Source organism: Periplaneta americana, chromosome 1 (assembly GCF_040183065.1).
Source record: "Periplaneta americana isolate PAMFEO1 chromosome 1, P.americana_PAMFEO1_priV1, whole genome shotgun sequence".
In the NCBI taxonomy this organism is placed as follows: domain Eukaryota; kingdom Metazoa; phylum Arthropoda; class Insecta; order Blattodea; family Blattidae; genus Periplaneta; species Periplaneta americana.
The window spans coordinates 34,961,551-34,974,310 of record NC_091117.1 but is presented as its reverse complement, the minus strand read 5'-3'; the positions used below and the strand labels follow the sequence as shown (position 1 = coordinate 34,974,310).

At 38.2% G+C, this 12,760-nt stretch overlaps 2 protein-coding genes across 6 annotated transcripts in view; one reads left to right on the top strand and one right to left on the bottom strand.

The window, feature by feature from the left end:
• Positions 1 to 12,760, top strand: part of LOC138694479 (protein lifeguard 4-like) — a 492,919-nt gene that overhangs the window by 14,133 nt on the left and 466,026 nt on the right. The window lies entirely within an intron of this gene.
• Positions 1 to 12,760, bottom strand: part of LOC138694489 (putative defense protein Hdd11) — an 81,531-nt gene that overhangs the window by 24,058 nt on the left and 44,713 nt on the right. Inside the window, exon 1 of one of the 5 annotated variants that reach the window (XM_069818287.1) lies at positions 6,257 to 6,389. The exons of the other annotated variants lie outside the window; for them this stretch is intronic. The gene's annotated coding sequence lies outside the window, so the exon portion shown is untranslated. Of the gene's footprint in view, positions 1 to 6,256; positions 6,390 to 12,760 lie in introns of those variants that run through there. 5 annotated transcript variants of the gene reach the window in all.

The window sequence follows — 12,760 nt, the reverse complement described above, 5'->3', positions numbered from 1 at the left end:
AATAAACCGTTGCTACGAAGTCGCAGGGTCAGTTTTCATAAAAGACTGATACTTACATATATATATATATATATATATATATATATATATATATATATATATATATTTTTTTTTTCGGAATATTTTCCTTGACCAAAAAGTGTAATAAGCTTATGGCGTAGCTACGGAGCGGCGTGATGTGCTGAACATTAAGGTCTATCCAGTGCACAAGGAAGCGTAAATGTTGAACAAGGCAGGTTTTCTTAATTCGGTTTTTCCCATTCATTATCTGTACTTTACTTCTCCGTATCATCATCTAATAGTCTCTGAAGAGTCTTTCTAGTTGAAGGATTGTAAATAAATTACACTGCATTTATTCATTGTCATATCTCTCCAAGGACTTTAATTATAATTATGCCTTTCAGGTTTACACTGCAAATAATTGTGCTGTTGTTTCAAGTAGTAGAGTTTCAAACTACAAATCCGGATCTGATTTTCCATAGAGAAATGAAGATTTGTCTTCCTATCTCTTGTTTTTTGAAAGATGGGACATGACAGCAGCGTTGCGATCGGAAAAACAACTGAAATCTGAATGTCACATAGCGTGGTAGGCCTGTTGCTATGGTAACAACGGTTGAGTTGCCAATCTTACCATTCCCATGTCGCGAGTGCTTAATAGTTATCTTGGCGACATTTATTGTGCACACAATGTTAGCACTGGTACGTTTCGTGTTTGATTCTCTGTCGATTTTTGTATTGTTTTCTTACCTTCGCGTCAATTGTCAATGAATGTTTTAACGTCAGCCAACTTGACGTCAATTGCTAGTTTCCATCTGCTGGTAGCATGGTAGTCCATATTGGCAACATAGCACTGTAGTTCTAAGCTCTTAGCTCGGCCGCTTAACTGTCGTGTCCCATCTTAAAAAAAAACAAATATAGGGACAGGGTGTGTGTTTGCTTATGACGTTTGAAGAGCTCTGTGGCCTTGTCCTTTGCTTACGCGCCAGTGTTGGTTCTTTTAGTCCTAACAAGAGTGGGAACTGCAGTGTTAGTAATGTAGGACTGATTTATATAATCTAAACTATGCAGAGCCATCTCAGGAAGAGCAAGGTTAGAATTTATCGTTACATTTTGTAAAATTGTGACAATTCCTATATTAAAATGCGGCTTGGATTTCAACAAGAGAGGAAAAAAAAAAAAATAAAGACGATGCCTACTGATCTGGAACTGCGCTCGGTCGTAAATTCGATTCCTGCTTGGACTGATTACTTGGTTGTATGTTTCCGAGGTTTTTCCCGACTAGTTTTTATAGTTATTTAACTACGCTGTATCAACTACTAGATTATTTAACGCCAGCAAAATTGATAATAAGATATGGTATATGGCGAGATGAGGTCGAGGATCCTTCGTTGATTACCTGACATTCACCTCAGTGGCGGCTCCTGCATATTTCTTAAGAGGAGGAAAAAAAGTTAACAGCACGAAATGACACTTTCTTGAATGAAACATGCTACAAATTAGCCTACATGCATACATGTAAGACCAGATAGTGTCGGGGTTGGCCTTCCCTTCTGTATAGCAATAATCTGTTCTTGTAAACTGAGTTTCCTAAATTGTCCAAAATATATTATGTTTTTACTTCCATTCATTGTTGAATAATTGCGCAAATTAACAATTGCAAGGAAAATTCACAACCTCGTAGCATTTTTCGAGCACACTACAGCATCACACGTGTTGGAAGAGACTAGCTACTAACTCGTAACCGGAACCGTTTTACGGAAATGGGAATGGGAAATGATCTGAGGAAAGCGAGAACACCGCACCCACCCACGTGGTCTGTGTTGCCACATGTACATTTTACAAGTTCAGTATCACATGCTTTTGAAGAATGTCAGTTCTTGTAAAGTCATACTATCATTATTGTTCAAAGCTCCCGGTAGCCGATTAATTTTTTATGTTAAAAATGATGTAGTTTGGAGTATCTACTTTCAGTTTCAAATATATTTGTACAAAACTGACAACTTGGCTGTTGCCCTGTCTAGTAAACAATGAATAGAAGTGAATTTCAGGGGCCAACTACGTAGAACTACTTCCTCTTTGTTTTACATAAACCCGACTTTAACTTTCAAATATCCACGAAAGTTTCAAACCATGAATAGTAGCCTATATAAAGTGCAATGAATAATATTTTTGATTTATAATTTAAAAAAAAGTTTATATGGTGTCTTTCATAGCTCTGCGTTAAAACTGTTTTTGTTGTGTCTCCTCCTAGATGTGTTATAGTCTGGTTGAATGCAGCATCGTTAGATGGCAGCGGTAGCGAGCTTGCTGCACGACCAGTCGGTTTCTATTTCCCTCCCATGACTGATTCAGAGGAGGATCTCCTCCCTCTCCGTTCATTTACTTGCTTTAAAACTCTGCCTCTTTCTCTGGTCGCTAGCGCGCTGTTGTCTATGTGTGTTGACTGCAGTAGAGGAGGAATGGAGTGCCTTTCCTCTACACAGACAATCTCGCATCTTTCTCACAGTTTTCTGCAGCACATGAGCGCGCGTCGTTTAAAACTCGATCAACCGAGTTCTTCTTATAGCTGTGAACTTAAAAATTATCGAATCTTCCTCGAATTTCAAGGCGCATATTTTATTTGGTATTTACTTTCAAAAGAAGAAAATGTGAGGAGGACGTTCCTCCCTTCCCTTCCCCGAGGAACCGCCACTGATTCACCTTAGGTTGGGAGTAAACATAGGAAAAAACGAACCAAACAATCAGCCAAAGCGGCAAGCGAACGCATTCCCGAGCGTAGCTCCGGATCAGTAGGTAAACGCGCTTTCTGATTGAGCTATATTGGTGGCTTTCCCGCAACTGGGTGGATTTCAGGTAATCCCGCGGCGAATCTTCTGCACATCTCGTCAAATACCATCCTGTTATCACCAATTGCATCGACGCTGAAACCTAGCGTCGTTGAATAACTGAACAAAAAGAAACAAAGTAGTTAGTCACAAAGTCCAGACCTATTTCCTCATATTTTTCACGCTTTTAGCAACAATTAAGTTCCTTTATCATGCTGTTAATGATATTATTCTTTATACAGTTTATTTGCTTGTTCTATTATTCAAAAGATTTACCGGTATCTAAATTAAATAAATAATTTAATATGCACTCAAATAAGATAACCATTTTTTTTTTTGGATTGCACACTAAATACATTCTTTATAATTTGAAGAGCTACTTAAGATATTCGACTTCAGTATATTCATTTATTCATAGTGTTCTGCCCAAGAGCAAATATTTCACTGCAAACTCAGCATTCTCCAGTCTTTCCTATTTTCCGTCTTCCTCTTAGTCTCCACATACGATCCATGTATCTTAATGTTGTCTATCATCTGATATCTTCTTCTGCCTCGAACTTCTCTCCCGTTCACCATTCCTTCCAGTGCATCCTTCAGTAGGCAGTTTCTTCCTTCAGTGACCCAGCCAATTTCTTTCTCTCTTCCTGATCAGTTTCAGCATTATTCTTTCTTCATACAATCTTTCTAGCACATCTTTGTTTTTTATTCTGTTTGTCCATTTCATACGCTCCATTCTTCTCCATATCTACATTTCAAATGCTTCTAGTCGTTTCTCTTCACTTTGTCGTAATGTCTATGTTTCTGCCCCATACAATGCCTTACTCCACACGAACACTTCACTATTTTCTTCCTAGTTCTCTTTCCGTGGTCAACAGGAGATGCTATTAAAAGTTCCTTTGCTATTGCTATCCTCCTTTTGACTAATTAGATATACTCGTATGTGCCTAATGAATTGTATTGTGCAATGTAAAGCGGATAAAGTCGCAAAAAGAGGAGAAATTAAATATACAGTAAAATTAATAGTTGAGATCCGGATAAACATTTTTATTCGACGCGGTCCCCTGGTTGAGAATCACTGGTTTAGAATATGAAATATATTTTGCCTAAGCCATCATCATCATCATCATCATCATCATCATCATCATCATCATCATCATCGATGTAATTAACAATAAGGTAATAGAATGAGTTCGTACTTTTAACTACCTTCGCACAATTGCACATTTTGGGACGGGTGTTTTTATTAAGAAAATAAATAAATATTATAATGTCAATAAGTTTATCACAAGGCATTTTGGGAAAGATATATGAAAGGATGTTCAACTTAGATTGCATAATATTAAACACAAAACCAATGCTCATGTCGGTTCAGAAATATAGACCCTATGAAAGAAAGAATGGGATAAGACTGGAGACCCGAGAAATGCGACTTCTTAGATTGCTGATTGACGTAATGCTTAGAGATAGAATCTCCAACAAAAAGTTTAGAGAACAGTTGGAAACAGAGGCGTCATTTAGGGTGGCCAGTTGCGTCCTCCCTTGCGTTTAAGATTAAAAATAATTGAGTAGGTCTACCGATAGCACTACTAAAGAAAAATGCCAAAACTGTAGCTTACTTTTAATATTAAAATATCCCACTTTTATAAACACTTAAGAAATAAAAGACGAACTAATTAATGAAATGATACCAAGACGTTACCCTTTGCTACATTAGTGGTTGTTACCTATTGTAAAAAGAAGTACATTTTTTGTTAATTGAAATAAAAATGCCTTTATCTATAAAATTTATCTTCATTTGTTCGCACATACGTCCTATTAACAGCAAGTGCACGTGAATTAAATATCGTATAAATAGGATAAGAAATTGAAATTAGGTTTAGCCCTATGTGTGAAAATGGGGAATATGCTATAAAGTGGGGTAAACTTGACAAAGAAACAAAAGATTAGCCATGATATCAGCCCTATTCGTACTTAAAACAATAAAAAATAACTGAAGAAATGGGGGGAAAAAAAGAGACCTTTAAAAATATGTGCAGTGCATTTGATATGATTTACATTTCTGCAATGCTTGGGAAAAGTGGCATAAGTCAGTTTCCACAAACATTTTTTATTAATTTATTGACAACTTACGGAACATCTGCTGTCTTGGGAAAAGAGGCGTAAGTATTTCTCCCATTACAATAATTCATACAGAAAAAAATCAAATCGACATAAACCAGTGTGAAGACAGTTTTTTTTCCTTCTGTAAAATTAACATTTTTGACTTGTGCCACTTTTCTCGAGCACTACAGATTTTTATGGTCAATTTTACCCTAGCGGTCAAATTTACCCCAGTTTACGTTATGGGAAATAGTTCGTTTCAGAAGAAATAGGGAGTGAATATGCCACGCGATAATGCTACCCTATAAAGTCTCCCCAAGAAAGCTTTTAATAGAAAAAGGAGCATCTTCTGCGGACCTCTGGAAAAAGAACTAAGGAAGAGACTAGTGAAGTGCTTTGTGTGGAGTGTGACATTGTATGGGGGCAGAAAGATGGACATTACGACGACGTGAAGAGAAGCGAATAGAAGAATTTGAAATGTGGATATGGAGAAGAATGGAACGTGTTAAGTGGGCAGACAGAATAAGAAATGAAGCTGTTTTGGAAAGAGTGGGTGATAAAAGAATGTTGCTGAAACTGATCAGGAAGAGGAAAAGGATTTGGTTGGGTCACTGGCTGAGAAGAAACTGCCTATTGAAGGATGCACTGGAAGGAATGGTGAACGGGAGGAGAGTTCATGACAGAAGACGATATCAGATGATAAACTAATTAAGATATATGGATCATATGAGGAGACAGATAAAGACTGGAGAATGCTGGGTTTACAGTGGGCAGTGAATGAATGAATGAATGAATGAATGAATGAATGAATGAATGAATGAAAGTTTCCCCTAACAAAACTTGCCACTTCCCAAGGAAAAACTGAAATGACGCTTCTGCATGAAAATAAGTAATGTAGCTGTTTCAAAGAATGATAACTTGACATTTCCCAAGAAAGCATTTCATTACAGATCAATAGGAGAAATGTGGAATGACGTGAAAAACAATGGCCAGACCAGTTCTGAGTCTAGGAACAAGTCTTGGAGGCTTAAATCTTGATAGACAAAGGTGATAATGGTGATGATAATTATAATTATTCTTTAGGTGTTCTTAAAAGTGATATTTGACCAACACATGAGTACATGACGTGGGTTAGGCCTATGCATGGCGCCAGATCTCTGCTTGAGATAACGCGGAATATAACACTAGCAGTGGACAAACTTTCATCAGGTAGACGAGATTTGAACGTGTTTCACATACCCTAGGAAAGCCATATTTTCTATCAGAATAGCCTTTTTAATGAAAATTGCGACAGCAGTTAATTCCATTGAAAAGAAAGCTTTTAAACTTACCGAGTAGTTGAATTCTAGTAGACAAGATAATGAAAAGCGATAAGACAACGATCCGAAGGCTTACACGTGTATACAGCTGAATTGTTTTTAAATTACTGTATATCGCAATGTTAATTTAGCACCTTATGGCAATTTGCATGTAAAATCAGCCTAGAACGTGGTTGTGGGGTGTACATAAGCGTCTCCCTCCTGGTACCTCGAACCTCCCCGCCATGCTCGAGACGCAGTGGCTTCCTGTACTTGTTTATCGGTCACAGCCTTTCTCTCAACTTTCTCCTTTCAACTACTCGAACCCGATCCCAAATGCAGTTGCTCCAGCATTATTCATACTTGTACAAGGAGTTGAACTTACAAGATGCGAAGGCTAGAACTTGAGCTTTCCACGCCGGAGATCCAAGCTTGAATCCCGGAGAGCCTAAGTGTAGCGAACACAAAAATCGGTACAAAACATAAAAAACTGGCATTTTCTGTGATGTATTGTTGTTCAGTCAACAGTCCGAAGACAGGTCTGAACCTCACAAGTGATATCAATAAGACACCACTTATGAGGCAACTAGGCCAGGAGATAATGGGGTAGTGTGGCCAGTTCCTTTTGCCCTCTATGATGTGAGGAATAATAATTTTCGCCAGTATGTTTAAATATTGTAGCTGAAATAAAGGAAATAATACTTTCAAACGGAACATGTTGTCGCATTGGGAAATTACGGTTTTACAGTAAATAAAACTCGGAAGTTACGACCTTGTCTCTCGTGTGCGTGGCTGAGGCAATAAGCTTAGAGTAAACAAACGCACGCATCTGAGGTACAGTCGTGTTTACAGCCAAATGGCCACTGCCTGTAAAGGTTATAGAAAACATGCCAGAAACAGAAGGTAGCTTGAATTGCGTCAGAAGTATGCTGTGACCTATTTCGCGTTCACTTTACATTTAGTTCATACACAACTAGGATACAGTTCAGTACAGCCCATGATCTGATTACAGGAAAACCGATGGTTAAATAGTGTTACATCGAATACAATTAGATTCAGAGAATTCCAGGTAAATATTTGTTGGAGGAATTCGGATGTATATTTTAATCGAGTGGGGATTATACATTTTTATAATTATTATAATGTTTATATTAACACCGCGCATATTGACGTGTAACCATTTACGCCTCTGCCTACGTTTTAGTGATTATGAAGAATCCTATTCTGAAGTTGAGGCATTCATTAGGTCGGATTCTGTTCGCCCCATATGATAGGATCAACGAATATAACTCGTTGGATAGGATGGTATGATGCCAATGAGAAGTTAGGCAGTGACCACATCTTCAGTAGACATGACAGTATTACCTGGCAAGGCGAACTTCCGACTTGGCCTTGTAAGTCAGGGCGCTGAAGTCGAGCAATTGACTGTTTATGTTACTGTACGATGACATCACAGCGTGTTACACATATTTTCCGCGTCGGAAGTTCGCTTTTTCGGGTAGTATCCCGGTGTCGAAAGCGCGCGTTTGTTTATACTGTACTGAACTGAACTCCTGTCCATAGCTTCGCGTACAGGACAGAAGGTCGGAAGTTCCGAAGTTTAATAATAAGCAATTTAATAAATACTTTTGCAAGTTACATGCCGATTGATCGCACTACCAAAGTTTTAAAAATTGATATGTCATCTTTTGGATATTTTTTGTCGGGCCAGTTTCGTTTCCCATATTATTGCACGATTTCATTAATATTTATATCAATCATATCGATGTATCACCACTGTTTAATCATCGAGAACCTCACGGGTTGGACCATTTGTTTCCTGTGCAAGCCGCCGTTCTCGATGGTACATCGTGTTAACCATTGGAACTGGATCCAAACGCGGTCAAGAGCGGTGGATTCTGAAGGCTTGGTGCGAGGCCCGCTTCGCACAAATCCAGACTATACGAGTTATCATTTAGGGTGCTATTCATAGACATTTCGCAGCACGCGCTACGGGCGTACTAAGCTAGCCCCGGCTATCCACTGGTTACTTGTACAGAATTCAAATCATATCCTATCGCTAACACTGGTTTATGAATACGAAAAACGCTGATCATCCACCGGAAACCCGCGCTAAAAATGTCTATGAATACGTCCCTTAGAGTTTAGAGAGTGATTTCTAAAGCTGCGAGGTGCGCGGTTTGCGAAGCTTCGTAGAGAGGTCTCGCAGCGTCGCCTCGGGCTGATTCGTCTGGCCGGATTTGTGCGAGGCTTCAGTAAATAGCTTTTGTTCTATTATTTATTTTATTGGGTTATTTTACCACGCTGTATCAACAACTCAGGTTATTTAGCGTCTGAATGAAATAGTAATAATGCCGGCGAAATGAGTCCGGGGTCCAGCACCGAAAGTTACGCAGCATTTGCTCGTGCTTTTGATCTAAAAGAAGAAAGAAACAAATGGTACGTTGTAAAGAAAACGTGTAGAATTTAATTTTTCCATTGCTTAAGAGCGTTTTTGCAAAAGTCGATAGATGCAGAAATCAAGATTTTACAGAAATTACACTAAGTGACAGGATCTATCGAGTTTTGAAAAAAAAAACCTGGAAGGTTTGGTAGTCTCTACATACGGTATGAATCAAGTTTTGGTAAATCTGATTTCATAGATCGATTCCGGAGGTAGAAAATATACGATATCCATATGTAACTCACTTTCGAAAAATTCTGCATCTGTCGACGTTTGCAAAAACGCTCCTCAATTTTAAAACGAATTCACAACGTTTCGAGAATTGTTTCAATCTTCAGGTGAGAAAAAAGAGGGTTGAGAAAAGGGTAGCCTACTCGTTGGGGTCGCTATTCTATTCTACTTGGCTGATCAAGATGAATTGTAGAGAGAGGAATATAATATAGCCTACCTACTTAAAGAACTGAAGATCAGTATGAGGGTTCATAAGAACGGATAATGAATTTAAAAAATCATAAAATATGTAGAAAAATAAACAATTAGAACAATTAGAATTTAGATACGTAGAGTAGGAAAAGACGGTCTACTAGGCGCAAATAACCACGCATCTAGCAGTAAAACAGTATCAATTAATCAGTATTAATTGAAGTTCACTAAACAACAACGATTAAATGGTTAATTTATTTAGTCATAATGTTCTGCCTAAGGACAGGTCTTTCTCTGCAGAGTCAGCATTCTCTAATTTTTTCTATCTTCCGCCTTCCTGTTAGTCTCCACGTACGATCAATATACTGTATCTTAATGTCGTCTGTCACGAACTTTTCTCCCGTTCACCATTCCTTCCAGTGCATCCTTCAGTAGGCAGTATCTTCCTAGCCAGTAACCAAGCCATTTTCTTCTTCTCTTCCACATCAGTTTCAGCATTAATCTTACTTCACCCACTCTTTCTAGCAAAGCTTTATTTCTTATTTTCTGTGTCCGTTTCACACGGTCTAGTCTTCTCCATATCCATATTTCAAATGCTTCTAGTTGTTTCTCTTCATTTCATTGTAATGTCCATGTTTCTGTCCCATACACTGCTTCCTGGGAGCAGTTCATGTTACGTACTATTTACAGTACATAGTATTTGAAGCTGTCCCCTTGTTCTACGACTCAAGTGCAAGGATCCATTTCGGACCCAGTTATCGTTAATTGAGTACAATCAATCAGTCAGTGAATGAATGAATGAATGAATGAATGAATCAGTCAATCAATCAAAGGGTGATCACTTCCTTAGCATGCTTTGTACGGGATGGAAGGGAAGTCTATGTCATAGATTTAAGACACGTAAAGGAAAGATCAAGTCGGAATTGCGATGGAATATGCATTCTCTAGAATTCTAGATATTAGGAAGTAATAACAAATCATCTTCCGAATCATCACTACTCAGGGCACACTACAGTATATGCCATCATCGCTGACAAGAGTGGAGAGTTTCTTAAGGGGACACTCAACTTAAAAATTGGAGAAAAAGTGTCATAGAAATGAAAAATTAAATTTCTACACTAATTTACGTGACAGATCTAAATCAATAAGCAGAATTCTTCCCTTATTCATTGGGAAGTCACAGTCAAATGCACAAAGCCAAAAAATAAAAAATGATAATTAAAAGTGATATTTCAATTAATGATTGATTAAAAATTGAAATATTTTTTATTTTGAAAAGTATTAGATCTAATGAGCTGAGATTTTGCATGTTACTTTCCATGTGTATATTAAACTTTTTCTCCAAATTTGAAAAAGATTGGTCAAATAGGAAAAAAGTTCCAAAATATAATTGAGTGTCCCCTTAAGAAACATAGCTTCTAATGGCCTCCCGATGTGGCAAACATGACGAACAAAGCATACATAGCGTAGCGCTCTGTGTGACTTTAGTTTTAAAGACAGTGAAATGCATAGTATTAAAATAGCTCATCGAAAGGTTCAATGCAAACAGTAAAAAGTTAAGTAGCCTAGTAAAATAAGTGACCTTGGGAAGAGCAAATTTCACTTGAATTTTGAATAAAAAGAAAAATAAGGTATGCTAATAGAAAAGTCTCTCTCTGAAGATTTCAGAAAATGGGAAGGAAAAAATCTAGAGAAATGACAAAAAATTGACTGTGTACCTCCTATTTTTATTATATTTTAATGCATACAGTATCTTAAGAATCGCTATCAAATAATTATTATACTGTTTCCACGTTCGTGCTGGACAGAAGCAAGGCTGTATTTTTCTTAATAGGTACTTAGTTCGTTGTTTCTCTGGTCCAAGGACAGCGATACCGAAGAATTACAAGCGTGGCTGACCCTAAATTGATAGTCCGACATATCTATCTACAATGGAATTCGTTTTATACAAATATGAGATTTACTTTAAATATAATGATGCATGTAGATATGCAGTAATTACATATAGCATGCCATTGTGCATTGCAGTTAGCAAAAAGCAGGACACGGCAGTCTTTCAAAATCCCCGTAATGCTAGACTGCCACCTGTCATTTGTGTTTGTCGGCATGCAATAGAACAGGTGCTTGTATTCAGCATTCGTGTGACTTTCACAACAGTGCGACCCCTGCGGTGGCTGAGTGTTCAGACCTTCAGCCTGTCACGCAGGTGGTACGGGTTCGAGTCCCGGCCAGGCCTGGAATTTTTTCATTATGACGGAAAGGTCGCAGTTGCGGTTTTTTCAGGGTTCTCCCATTCCCCATATTAGGCATACACATTGTTCCGTCAACATCTCGCCATTCCTTATTCCATAGCATTCCCCGAACGCCGACGACCGACGATGCATAGAGTGGGCTGATCTAGGGACGAGTGAGGTTGCCTGCACACTCTAAATCCCAAACATAGTACATCCCGTAGCCACTTAATGCATTTTGATTGCTCAGTTTGTTTGGCAGTTATATTCATTTCAAGTATATTAGTTACCGATACTTCATAATAACCCTGTATTCCATGTGCATCACTCGCTATTGAATTGACCCATAGATACTACTTACTTACTTACTGGCTTTTAAGGAACCCGGAGGTTCATTGCCGCCCTCACATAAGCCCGCCATAGGTCCCTATCCTGAGAAAGATCAATCCAGTCTCTATCATCATATCCACCTCCCTCAAATCCATTTTAATATTATCTTCCCATCTACGTCTCTGCCTCCTCAAAGGTCTTTTTCCCTCCGGCCTCCCAACTAACACTCTATATGCATTTCTGGATTCGCCCATACGTGCTACATGCCCTACCCATCTCAAACGTCTGGATTTAATGTTCCTAATTATGTCAGGTACAATGCGTGAAGTTCTGCGTTGTGTAACTTTCTCCATGGGTCAGTACTAAAAATTAAAGAAAATTCCTTCCAAAAGTTTAGGGTAAATTGCTGTTCGCCAGAAACCACTTTTTTGGCGTCAGGTATGCTGAAATTTTGCTTGTTTTTCTGGAAAATGTTGCAAATGAGGAGGAATTTAGGACTTAACATTGAATTATTTTAAAATCATCAGTACCAGTTGCAGAAGACACAGCCCTGCAGTATTGACTACACCCCAACTCTGGCTACTAGCAACAGGCATCTATAATGAACACCGTTCAAAATACCCCTCATTTCTCGTGAAAAACAACAACTGAATAGACTACAGAAGATTGATTGAATTGTTTTTATTTTTATGTACAGTAGTGGCAAAAAAACCTGGACCGATTCTTGTAGCTGATTTCAGAGCCTTGTTTACTTACTCCAGAGCACGATAGACTGGTAACTAAGCCTTTCGTGGTTCGAATCCTGCCTGGGAAGGAAACTTTTTTTTTGTTCGTTATTCAAATTTATTCCCAATACTTTTCGATTGCTGGTAAAATTCATGTTCTGGGAATAATAAGTTAATTAAGTAGTAAAATATCCCTGCAATCTAAAAGTATTGGGAATAAATTTGAATAAGGAACAAAAAAAAGTTTCCTTTCCAGGCAGGATTCGAACCATGTGCTCTATCGTGCTCTGGAGTGAACAAGGCTCTGAAATCAGCTACAAGGGTCGGTCCGGGTTTTTTTTGCCACTTCTGTACCTATTCAGCGTTTGTGGACTCTTGCTGGTGG